This window comes from Cavia porcellus, unplaced genomic scaffold, assembly GCF_034190915.1.
Source record: "Cavia porcellus strain 051 isolate PalLab524CR breed Dunkin Hartley unplaced genomic scaffold, mCavPor4.1 scaffold_22, whole genome shotgun sequence".
NCBI classification, from domain to species: Eukaryota; Metazoa; Chordata; class Mammalia; order Rodentia; family Caviidae; genus Cavia; species Cavia porcellus.
Window position 1 is genome coordinate 14060118 of NW_026947505.1, and position 11641 is coordinate 14071758.

The following is an 11641-nucleotide window of genomic DNA, read 5'->3' on the forward strand; positions in this document are numbered from 1 at the left end:
AGCATTATAGTTTATAACACTTTTTAAAAACATGCTTTTTCTTTTATTTCACAAAGTAATACACTTTTCTTTTTTCCATTTAAAAGCAAAACATCATGCTCAGGTCTTCTAACATGGGTTTCAAATTTCAAACCAGAGTCTTTTAACTTCATGTCCAATGTATTTTCTACAGCTCTAGTTTGCTACTATTTTCTTTATTTTATTTTATTTTTATTTTAAAGGGGGTAAAATTAAACACAACAAAACAGAACAAAATAGGACATAAGAAGGCAATGTAAGAGATACAAATTTCATAGCTACACAATCTGAGATCTTCATTATCTGTCATGTAGTCTCTTGTTTTCTTCCAAATAGCTGTCCAAGTCTTCACATACAGAAATTTCATACAAAACAACATAGTATAAAACTGATCCGAAAAAAAAAAAAAAAAAAAAAAAAACTGATCCGAACAGAATGAGGAAGTTGTTTTAGGTTTTCAAAATCAGACAACAGGGAAGTCACCAATGGCTATTATAGAGTCTCTCGTTCTCTTCAAAACAGCTGTCCATACTTTCATGTATATTGAAGTCCAACAAAACAAAACAGGCAAGGGGGAAGGGGTTTGCTTGGTTTCCCGGTGGTGCTCTAGGTCCCAGCATAGCTCAGGTCCCAGTAAACACCGGTGGCTCTATCCTGGGCCTCCGCAACCTGTCATGCTCACAGCCACTTACGGGGCAGGGGAGGGGTTGCTTCAAGCTGTTTCTTTCTAATGAATTGACCATTTCACTGCCCAAGTTCTGAAATGGCCAACAGACCATAGAAAGACATCTCTTTAGGCTCCTGTTTGAAACCAACAGTGTCAGGAAGCTGCCGGCCTTGATTCAGGGCCAGTTGCTACTATTTTCTTACCTAGCCATGAGCTGTGGCTTTTCAAAGGATTCAGTGTTAATCCTGTTTGATTAAAAGTGTCCGGCACTTGTATTCTTGCACTTGTATTCTTTTGTCAGTGAGTATTGACACCATTTCCATTGCATCTTTACATTTAGAAGAGAGGAAGGTCACATTCCTCAATACTTGATTTTGTAGCTTTGAGAGCCACATACTTCAAAAGGACATAGATGAGGGCTAAGGTGAACACACATGATTAGTATTAAAACACATATATGTCCTACAAGAAAGATCAAAGTTTGTAATCATGTCTGGTGATGTGGTACACAGAAAATACTGCTTGAGGTACTGGGAGAACACTGTTAGCAAAAGAATGGAATTTTTTCGGATTTGGGGAGTAAGTTTAAAAAGATCAATGAACAGCAGACCAAATTCTTAATTTTCTGCCATGTCATCATTCCCAGCAGTGATCCAGCCACAGAAATACTTTTTATCAGTGTGGACATTAGTATAGCTATCAATAGTTTCTAGGAACTTTGACATCAGGTCAAAGTAAATAGGACACATTAGTCACTCTGTTGATAAATTATATGATAGTTATAGTTTTGATAACATGCATTATAGACATAGTAACTGGGAAAACATTGAATTGAAATATAAAATGGTAGTATCAGAAAATGCTATTTTAATTTATGAAGATTTCAGGCAATTAATTGTGGCTGAGAAGATGTTTTCTTCCTGCCTGTAATATTTCATTTTACTTTACCAAGGGCAGTTGAAGGTTTGTCTGCTGTCACAGTATGAATAACAGCTGATTGAAAACCCTGCTGTTATATGCACCCAGTGGTAGGAAATTAGTTGCTATAAGATTGTCTATAAAAGCACTATAGCATGAAAATAAAATCTGCCAGTATGAAAATAGCTCTCTTAAGTACACATATGACAGACAGGTGAAAATTATCTTCAGAACCTACTGCTAATATAAAATACCTTAGTGAGTAAGATTATTACAAGTACTATTTTGAAAATTACAATCAGTACATTACTTCAATCTGCCTAGTGTGTCATTAATGAGATTCTTCTGCCCGCTTGCCTATAGAGGGGTGTTACGTAAAATTCTCATCCAGCTGTGCTATGAGCCATCTTATGAATTGTGTGGAAAAGGAGAAAATGATCTGTGTGAATGGTGGTGAGTGTTTCATGGTGAAAGACCATTCAAACCCCTCGAGATATTTGTACAAGTGCCCAAATGAGTTTTCTGGTGGTTGCTGGCCAAATTCTACACCACCTCCGTTCCCGTCTGTCTCAGCATTCTCAGTTGGTTCTGCGTTCTTGCTGCTGCATCTCCCTCAGGTTTCACCTGGAGCTAGACGTGTTTTACCAGGTCTAATATTGACTGCCTTTGCCTATCTCATGAGAACATTAGCAAAGGTGATCATATTACTCTGTCTGTGACTAGCAGGTGTGTGAGGCTCCGGATGTTTCTGAAATTGATACCACATCATGGGTGCAAATGGATAATCGATACCAAGTAGGGAAATCACAATAAAGGCATTTAAAGGCTCACTTTTGTAAAATAAAATCATCCCCCAGGGCAGTCCATCTTCTGCATCTGTGCCAACATCCTGAAAAGGGTGTTGCTAAGCTGTCACTGATATGCACTTGAAAGGATGGTAAGTTAATCTGGTTTCAGAGTGTGTCAATCATAACAAATAAAAGAGATAACAAATAAATCATAACGTCATAAAAAGAGTTCAGACGTTTCTCTTCGTTAACTGAATAGTTTGCTTGCAGGCATTTAAGAGAAAGTATGTGTAGGAAAATGAAAAAATAAACATTTCAGTTAAAAACTCAATTTTCTCTGCATAGATCTTTGGAGAATCTGTTTGAGAAACCAGTTGTAGATAAGTGAATTCCTTTGTCTGATTTTTCCCCCAATTTTTTGGTGTTGGTGAAGAGCTAGAATCCTGAAATCAGGCAAATATGAACTCAAGTTCTATTGCTCACCAGCAATTTTATTTAATTCTCAGTTCCTTCCTCTGTCAAACAAAAAATGAGCATCTATTAATTAGGGTTTTTGTGGGAACAAACTTGGGATTTCATGCAGTGCTCTCAGCCCTGAGTGCCACAAGGTCAGCAGTACAAGCTCTCGGTCATCTGCTTCCTCCCGTCTTCCCCCTTCCTTCTCTTTCTCCTCCTCCTTCCATGTTTCCACTTCCTCCTTCCCCTCTCCTCTTTTCCTTCCTTTTTCCTACCTCCTGCTGCTGCTCTCCTTGCCTTTCTGTGTTGTCACTGGCAGTAGTCACACTCAGGCTGTGTGTCAGGTTCTGCCTTTGGGAGCTCCTAAGGCACAAGAGAAAAAGCCGAAGGCCATGCTGTGTGAGATGCACCAGTGCCAGTGGCGGCCCTGGTTTCTTTCATCCATTCCTGTCCCATGTGAGTGGGGCTGAGAGGAGGTGCTTTTCTGTTGAAGGCTGCCCTCTATCGGTCTATGTGAGTATAATGTCTGGTTTAGAGATTGCAATTCAGTAAGAAGAGGTTCCTTGGGGATGGCTCAGAAAGATAAGCCACACTTCCTGAAATGCAAACATTAAACTTATTTGTACAAAAAATGAGGACATTTTCAATGTACTGTTAATCAGAGATGAACTTGGGAATTATTTCTTGAACTAATCTTTGGCATCTAAGTTTCTGAAGAAGTTACTTCACGTAGTAAAAGTTACATTCACTCCTGCTTTTCTATTTGTTTGTTTTTGCTATGACCTCTTTTAATAGTGGCTATTTAGGTCACCAGTGACCCGATGTTTCTTTGGTGATTGCAATCCAGGAGAATGGGACAGCAGGCCACACTGGTTTCTTTTAAAAATACAGTTGACCCAGTTAGTTATGGCCATGGTGATGCTGTGTAACAAATCACCCCAAAACTCAGTAGCTCAACATGATGACAACTTATGTCCATGCACTGTGCCATAAGCCAGAATGGCACTGCCACAATGCACCTTCATGTCCAGTCCCCTCTAAGTGTCTGTCATTCTCGTTGGACAGGTGAGCTGGCTGAGATGTGCTCTTTTCATGGTGATGACACGGGAGATATTCATAAACACAGTCATCCTGCAAGGACCAGATTTGTAAATGACACATTTTCATCCTTTTCTGCATTCTTTTGGCCAAGACAAATAAAATATCAAAATTTATATTCCATAGACTGAGAGTATGAAATAACACAAGTATGTGGTAGAGAGGGTGAAGAATTGACTAATAGTCTATCAATTCTACAATCTTGTTTGCAGAATAATAGACACAAATAGATAAGACAGTGACTTTCTGGCTATTCTTTGTGCTATATTGAAAGCACTGGGTCCATGTATAAAACAAGGATCATTCTTGCTAGTTTTGCATGTAGAAAATTTAAAACTAGTGGAATAAATATGTATGCCCATACGATCTCGAAGGCAAGATTTTTCTAAGTGGTGTTAACATCACTGACTTACATGTCCCACTAGAGTATTAGGTGCCTTACCAAGAGTCCAGATTGTCTGAAGAGTACAGCAAGAGAAATAAAAAGCAGGTACAAGTATAGTACTGCGTCAGTGGCTGGGAAGTCAATGTTTCCAGATTTGTTCCCTCTCCACTCCCTAAGCAGCCAATACTTATTGGTTGTGTCCTGTGATACGTGGGGCTAGAGAGGGATTACAATGAGGTGAAGGACTCAGACTGAAGAGGATGTAGCTGATCATATGCTAAGAGGGACCTTGTCCTGGAGTATAATCCTGGGCTGACTCAAGAGGACATAGATGATTTTAGGCTTAGAAGAGTCAATGGGAAATCTCAGCTGGGCAATACCAATAATCCCAAGCCTCCATTTCATCCCATGAGGAAGTATGCAAAATTGGCCCTTGGGAATTTAGGGTCCCCAATATTTTGAGAAAATATAAGAATAAATTAAAAATATCAATGACTTAGCTAGGAATTTTTTAATAAAAATTTTTGCTATTGTTGGACATACATACCCATAAGTGTAGTGAGTTAGGATATAAAATGTTTTTCTCTCTATATGCTATGTCTTTAAAAAGTTTGAAATCTTATACTTCATATTCTTTTAAAATATTTTGTTTTTCTTTGCAGTCCTGGAGATGAAACCAAGGCCCTCCAGCATACTAGGCAATTGCTCCACTAAATTTTTTATTGCTACGTGGTAATTGTACATATTCATAGAAAAGTTTTATCTAACTTATAAAATATCATTGGGTTTCAGGGCATTCTGATTTTTAAAAATGCTCATTTGGTGGGTACACGGCATCTTTGGAAGTGAATTGCTTTGTAAGTGTTAAATACTTCCTGTGTATGCAGTGCAACAGAGAAGCACTTTCTCTCTAATCTGTGTGTGATTAAATCAGGTTTAATGGCCGTGTGTTTTCCTTTACACACTGTTAACACTCATGGCTGTCATGATGTGTGACCCACGCTTGGATTTATTTCTGGCAACAATGGTAATATTTACCTTCTCTATTTAGCTTGCTCATGGCTAGTTTTCAGATGATGGTTTGGAATAAAAGCACCTCCTGGTTGTACTTCATGATAACGTACTGTGAGGTTGTTTCAGAAGCATTTATTATCAGCTTGTCTTTTTCAGACTTTAGTGTTTGTGTTGCTCTGTTTACATTAACCATGGCTCGTCAGCGCTGCAGTGGGTTTCTGGGTGGCAGCAGGTGTACAGGTGACAGATGCCACAGCCTGGGCCCAGGCAGTGTCTCCTTGGGCTGTGGCTTTCACCCACTGGCTGTGCCTGCTGTGTCACCCGGGAAGGTAGGTTCCAGGGCGCTCGCAGCCCAGTGGGCTGGGACGGACCCAAAGGCCTGGGTAGTTTTCTCTTCACCAGGGGGGTGCTAAAGACAATGAAACTTAGTGGTTTGGTACTTATCCATGAATTAAAGTTTAGGATTATTTACTGCAAGGATGAATGAGGCTTCTGTAATTTAGTTACTTACATGTAGTAAGAGAGACCTTAAAAAAGTAAATTTTTAAATAACTTGTTCATATATAATTTTTCTAATGTTTTCTTTATTTAAAAAAGTCATCTATGGAAAACCAACATGTTTTAAAATTTGAAACATTTTTCCTTATCTCCTTTTTTTGATAAGTGAAAGAAAAATTCCATGTTATGTCTACTGGCTAATTTTAACTTTTTTTTTTCTTTTTGAGGAAAGGTCTTGCTATGCAGTGCAGGCTGGCCTTGAGCTCACTTTGAGGGGCTGAGCTCACTTTGGGGGGGCTGATATCAAACTCACAATAATCCTCCTGCCTCAGCCTTCCATGTGCTGTGATTATAGGCATGTGTCACCACACCTTGCTAGTTTTAATTTTAATTAGGAGGCTCCATAAATATTGCTGGAGATTATTTTTCTTTTTTACCTGTTCACTATAAGCAAACAAATGGATTTTTCTGTTTCCTGTTTGTTTGGAATAATAATCGTTTGTTTCTGGTAATGTTTTACCTCATGAAACATGATTTAATCATATGAAAAGCCAGTTTTCCTGCCTTTTTTCTCTTTTCCTTTTAAAAAGTAAATAATAGAAAAATTACAGAGCAGCAAAAGTATTTCAGCAAAAAATATTATTAAGTCTTTTCAAAATGGATTTAGTTCAGAAATATGGCAAGCTATGGCTTTACTATGAGAGTAAAATTGATAAATAAGTCATGCAAAGAATTATATAAGCAAAATAAACACAAATAATATAAATCTATTAACAATTGGTCACCAGTAGTTTTGTAGAAAATATATTTAATTTATAAAATACTTATTTTCTGAATTTGAGAAATGTGAGCTATGTAGAAAAGAATAAAATAAAACTGACCTGGTATTAAACTACTCAGAATAAATAGTTATTAAAATTTAGTTTAGATTCCTTTTGTTTGTTTGTTTTGAGACAGGGTCCCACTACGTAGTCCAGGCTGGCCTTGAACATGCTATGTAGCTGAGAGTGGCCTCAAACTTGTGGTGATCCTCCTGCCTCAGCCTCCTTAGTGCTGGGATTACTAGGTTATACCACCACATCTGGTTTCGTTTCCTTTTTAAAATTGTTCTTCTGTAAATATTTTGTTTCAGTCTCACCGTCTTTTAGTAGATAGCATTGAGAATTGGGGTATATGATGGGATCACTGTTACTGTTGCATATAGGATTGGTGAATTGGCATTCTATTTCCCTCTGACTTTCTCAGCTCAGTCTCTGCCTTCTGGCTTCCAGAATGACAGACGAGTAGTTCTATGTTAGTCTAACTCTGCTTTTCTCTGTTGAGGTGCTGAAGATCAAAGTTAGGGCTCACTCATTATAGGCAAGCATGCCACACAGAGCCCTGCAACACACTTTATTTTTTAACCAGGTTCTTGTTTTTTCTATCTGGATGCTTATGAGAATTGCTTACCCTTTATTTTTGGAATCCAGAACCAGGATAGATACATGCGGACTCATTTTTATTGGACATAGACAAGACTGAACTTCTCAGTTTGTCACTGGCTTGCATGGGTCTTGCTTTAGTGAAAAAGGAAACTAAACTGGAGACAATAGCACAAAAAGGGGGAGGGGCTTCAGGTTGAGCTGAAAAGCTGAACTGACCACACTCTGATGGACACAGCCAGGCTGGCCTGTTACAAGGCAAGTGGTCAGTGTTACGGGGTGATGGACATGCGATAAGGTTGGGTTGATCATAATCTCAGAGCTCTGGTTTTGTGTCTCTGGGGAAGACGTTGTAGCTTGAGGGACAATTCGATTTCTGTGAAATGATTGCTCTTGCTTAGAGCATCAGTTTCCAGGAATCTCTGCCGGAATCAAAGGTGACCACAGGGTTAGGGCGATGCTGGGAGACCGCTAGGTGCCCATTCCTAGGGGTAAGAGAATGTCTCTGTGAATCTCTTATCTGGTGTCCTGGATCCTGCAGGGGAGTGAGTATAAGTGAAGCCAGTTTGCAGCTGAAGAACCCTGTCTGACCAGTTTTTAGGCAGACACTCTCTAAACGATTAACTTGCGTGCTTGTAGCATTGAGCAGGGATCATAACTAAAGTTTTAAGGTAATTAGCAAGACAGACACAAAATGAAGGTGGAGATCTCAGACTTGGTCCTGTTTTTGGTTACCAATTGTGTATCTGTAGGTCCAAGTAAAGAGATGCTATTTTTTTCAACAAAAGCAATTTATAAGTTCCTGACTGCTTCAGAAGAAAATGTAAGTCATGCTTTTAATGAGAAACAACTCAAGTGCTTGAGAATTTGTTTGTTCTTTGTCTTTCTGTGTTGATTTCAACAATTTATTTTTCTTATTTAGTTTATTCTTTGGATGTTACGGAGAATACAATCTGGACAGATATATGTATATATATATATATTTTTTTTTTTTGAGACAGGATCTTACTATATAGTTCAGGCTGTCTTGAACTCACTATGTAATCTAGAATGGTCTTGAACTATGGCAATCCTCCTGCATCAGCCTCCCAAATGCTGGGATTATGGCATGTACCACCACAACATGCTATTAATGTACCTACCTTTGAGATCACTAAGGTCATTGAGGATGGTAGGAAAGAAAAATACTGTACTTTTTAAGGACAGCAGGTCCTGAGGTAAGGCCCAGGAGTGCACTTGCCTTTTGTCCGCATGGCGGTCTGTATGCCAAATTAATCTGTTCATTCCTTCATTCTTTTACTCCTGTCTTGTGCTCAGTATATACTCTAGATATTTTCTGGATTGTGGAGTAGTAATGAGTGAAATATAGTCCATTCTCATATAACACATTATTTCTATTTGTTCTCTCTTTGTTGTCTATCTTCTTCCTTCCCATTTGCATCTTTTAAAATATCAATTAGAAAATACATGTATTTTTGAAAAAGCATAGGCTTCAAGCTCCTTCTTGGCATTCTTCTTGAATGCTTATTTACTTGACAAACATCGTGTGTCGGATGATATAGTAAGCACTTCATAAAACTTAAGTCACTCTACGCTTGTAGAGCTCCTAAAGACAGAGTTATTTTCCCACATGAGGAGTCTCTTGCAGCCTCAAGAGGTAGCAAGTAGCTGAACCGAGAGCCAGGTGCAGCCACTCCTCTTCACCACCCAGCCTCAGGCTCGAAGAGCAAAGCTGAGCTCCTGACTCTCTCCTGCCTCTTACCCTTCTCCCTTCAGTGCTGCCTGCTCTCAGGGAAGTGGTTCCTCCACCCTCCAGCACTTGGAACCAACAATCTTGTTACTTCTTTCTCCAAATCTACAGTCAGCTCATCTGAAAATGTTGCTGACTGTATCTTCAAACATGTTCCAATTTAACTCTTTCTACTCTGACCACCCTGCCCTGAGTCAAAGCATCATCATCTCTCCCCAGGTCATGGATGAAGCTTCCTCATTCATTTCTTTGCAGTTCTCAATTTCAGCTTCTGTTCTCAGTGCGTCAGTCTACATGTAGTGAGACCTCTAGAATTTTCCAACTATATTGCAAGCTTCAAACCCACCGGGACTTTCTGTCTCATTCCAAAGCCAAGATAACTTTCTTACCATGACTTATGAGGCTCCGGTTGTTTTGCAAACATCTTCTGCATGCTCCCACCTGAGAGCCTGTGAACCGTGGTGTCCTTTATCTGGACTGGTCTTTGCCCAGACACACATGTGGGTAGCAATTCACTTCTGCTGTAGAATTCAAACTCATCTTCTCGTGAAGTTGTTTATGGCCACTTTATCCAGAAGCCAATCATCTTCCCAAATAATTCTTATCCCTCTTCCCTCTCTTTTTTTCTCTCTTCACCAATCATTAAAATCTAACTGTTGTACTCAATGGTTGTACACAGAGAACAACTAGGATTAGGACATGGAGTTTATAATAATTTTATAATGGTCACCAGAAGTTAACACAGGAAAATGCAGGAAATCTATCTTCAATACCAAAGACATAGATTATTTAGTCAAGAGTCCAAACCCCACAGCAATGTCCCACATGAATCCAGATAAAAACCCAGAGCTCAGGACAGTGCCTCCCATGAGTCCAACTGGAGGTCTAGAGCCCACAAGAAGGACTCACACCAGTCTCTTTTATTGATCCTTGCCGGGAAGACCCAAGGGTCAGCAGTGGAAGCCAGAAAGTTTATGCCAGCAGGATGAAGAAGCTGTGCTAGTGGGATGAGGGTTCTATGCTGGAGCCGAGAAGTCACACTCACAACAAAGACCAGGGCTATCCTGAAAGGCACCACAGCTGACCTCAGCGACAGGGAGGCCCTGAGCTCCTCCTCCGAAAAGCACAGTCGGGTACACGCCAGGAGTGACGAATTCATCCTGGAGACCAAGCAGCACATGTCTTCCCCTCTGGAGCCAGGAAGCAATGCTGGATGTGAGGACCAAAGCCTCTCCAAGAGAACCAACAGCTCAGACAGCAACTCGGAGAACCCACAATGCCTCCTTAACTATTCAACCCTCTCAACACCTCCCTTCTTCTCCACCTATTTATCCTGGCAACCCTCCTCATGTGGAGCATCTTCAATCAATGCATGCTGATGTAATCCAGCTGGCGTTAAGTTGACCACCAGTTCTCAATCCATAACACTAACCTTTATTTGTCGTGTTTGTTGTGTGCTCTCCCACTGGAACAAAGGCCCCACAGGTTGGGGATTTTTGTTGCTTTGAATCCCCACCATCTTGCTAGCATCTATGATAATACCTGACAAAGAAGGAAGATGTATTATTAATATTTATGGAAAGTGAGTACATTTTCTAGTTCTTTGTATTTTAGTTTAGTGTATGTGAGATTCTTTCACTTTATTGTTTTTTTTTTTTATTTTAAGGGAAATAAAACAAAACAATAAGGTGGAACAAAACATTGCATTTCAAAAACAAGACAGAAGGAAATTCCCCATTGTTGCTATATTGCATAGTGTTATCCTCTAAGTAGATGCTCAGACTACTGGCTTTAGGCCTACAATTTCAATCAAACAATACAAGCATTAAGTTGTTGTTTTTACCTCAGTTGCTATCATCTCAGCCCATGTTCCTCCGAATCAGCTATTGCTCATGGCAGGGGCTGGAGTAGGGTGGGAAACTCTTCTCATCCCCCAGCCCTGTGCTGGCTGCCTCATAGGAAGGCATGGGTTTGACTCCTCACTTTATCCCCAGGTCAGCAGTTACATGCTTGTTGTCATTATTCACTTTTATAGTTCCTGTGTAAGCTTTTAAAAAATCTTTGCCATCATTTCTTTTGATTCCAGATGTTTACCCATACTCTAATTTCATCTTCTCACTTGTTTTCACTGAATTTTTTTCCAAAGTTCTAATTTCTCTATTTTTTCTAAGCATGTTAGTTTCTCTGTTACTGCTATTGCGTTTTCTCCACTGGCTTGTGATCTCTTGGTGGCTTACAACAGGGGTGTGGGGCTTTTGTCATCTATGATCAGGCTGTCAGAGGTTCTTGAGCAAGAGATTGTCTCCCCCTGGAAGGTCTGTTTGCTGTATTTGCTTTCAGTTCTTTAATGCCACAACTTTTCTCATTCTCGATTTATAAAAATGTGTCCCCTCAACCACATTTCAATTTTAAAAGCAAATCAAGCTAGAATTGTTGAAATCTGGTTCTTTGTTTCATCTCTCTCTCTCTAATTTCTCTATATATAGAGAAATTATATATATTATATATAGAGATTATTATATACATAGAGAGAGATTATATATATATATATATATATATATATGTAGAGAGAGATAATTATTGGCCTTTTAAGTTTCCCAATTTGTGAGACCTAATTCTCATGGTTTT

General features: G+C 39.3%; 1 non-coding gene across 1 annotated transcript; it reads right to left on the reverse strand.

Annotated features, from left to right (window-relative positions):
- Positions 1–733: 733 nt before the first annotated feature.
- LOC111755592 (small nucleolar RNA SNORA2/SNORA34 family) lies at positions 734–870 on the reverse strand. Its single transcript, XR_002790153.1, has one exon. It is a non-coding gene; the product is annotated as a small nucleolar RNA SNORA2/SNORA34 family (small nucleolar RNA).
- Between the last annotated feature and the right edge of the window lie 10771 nt (positions 871–11641).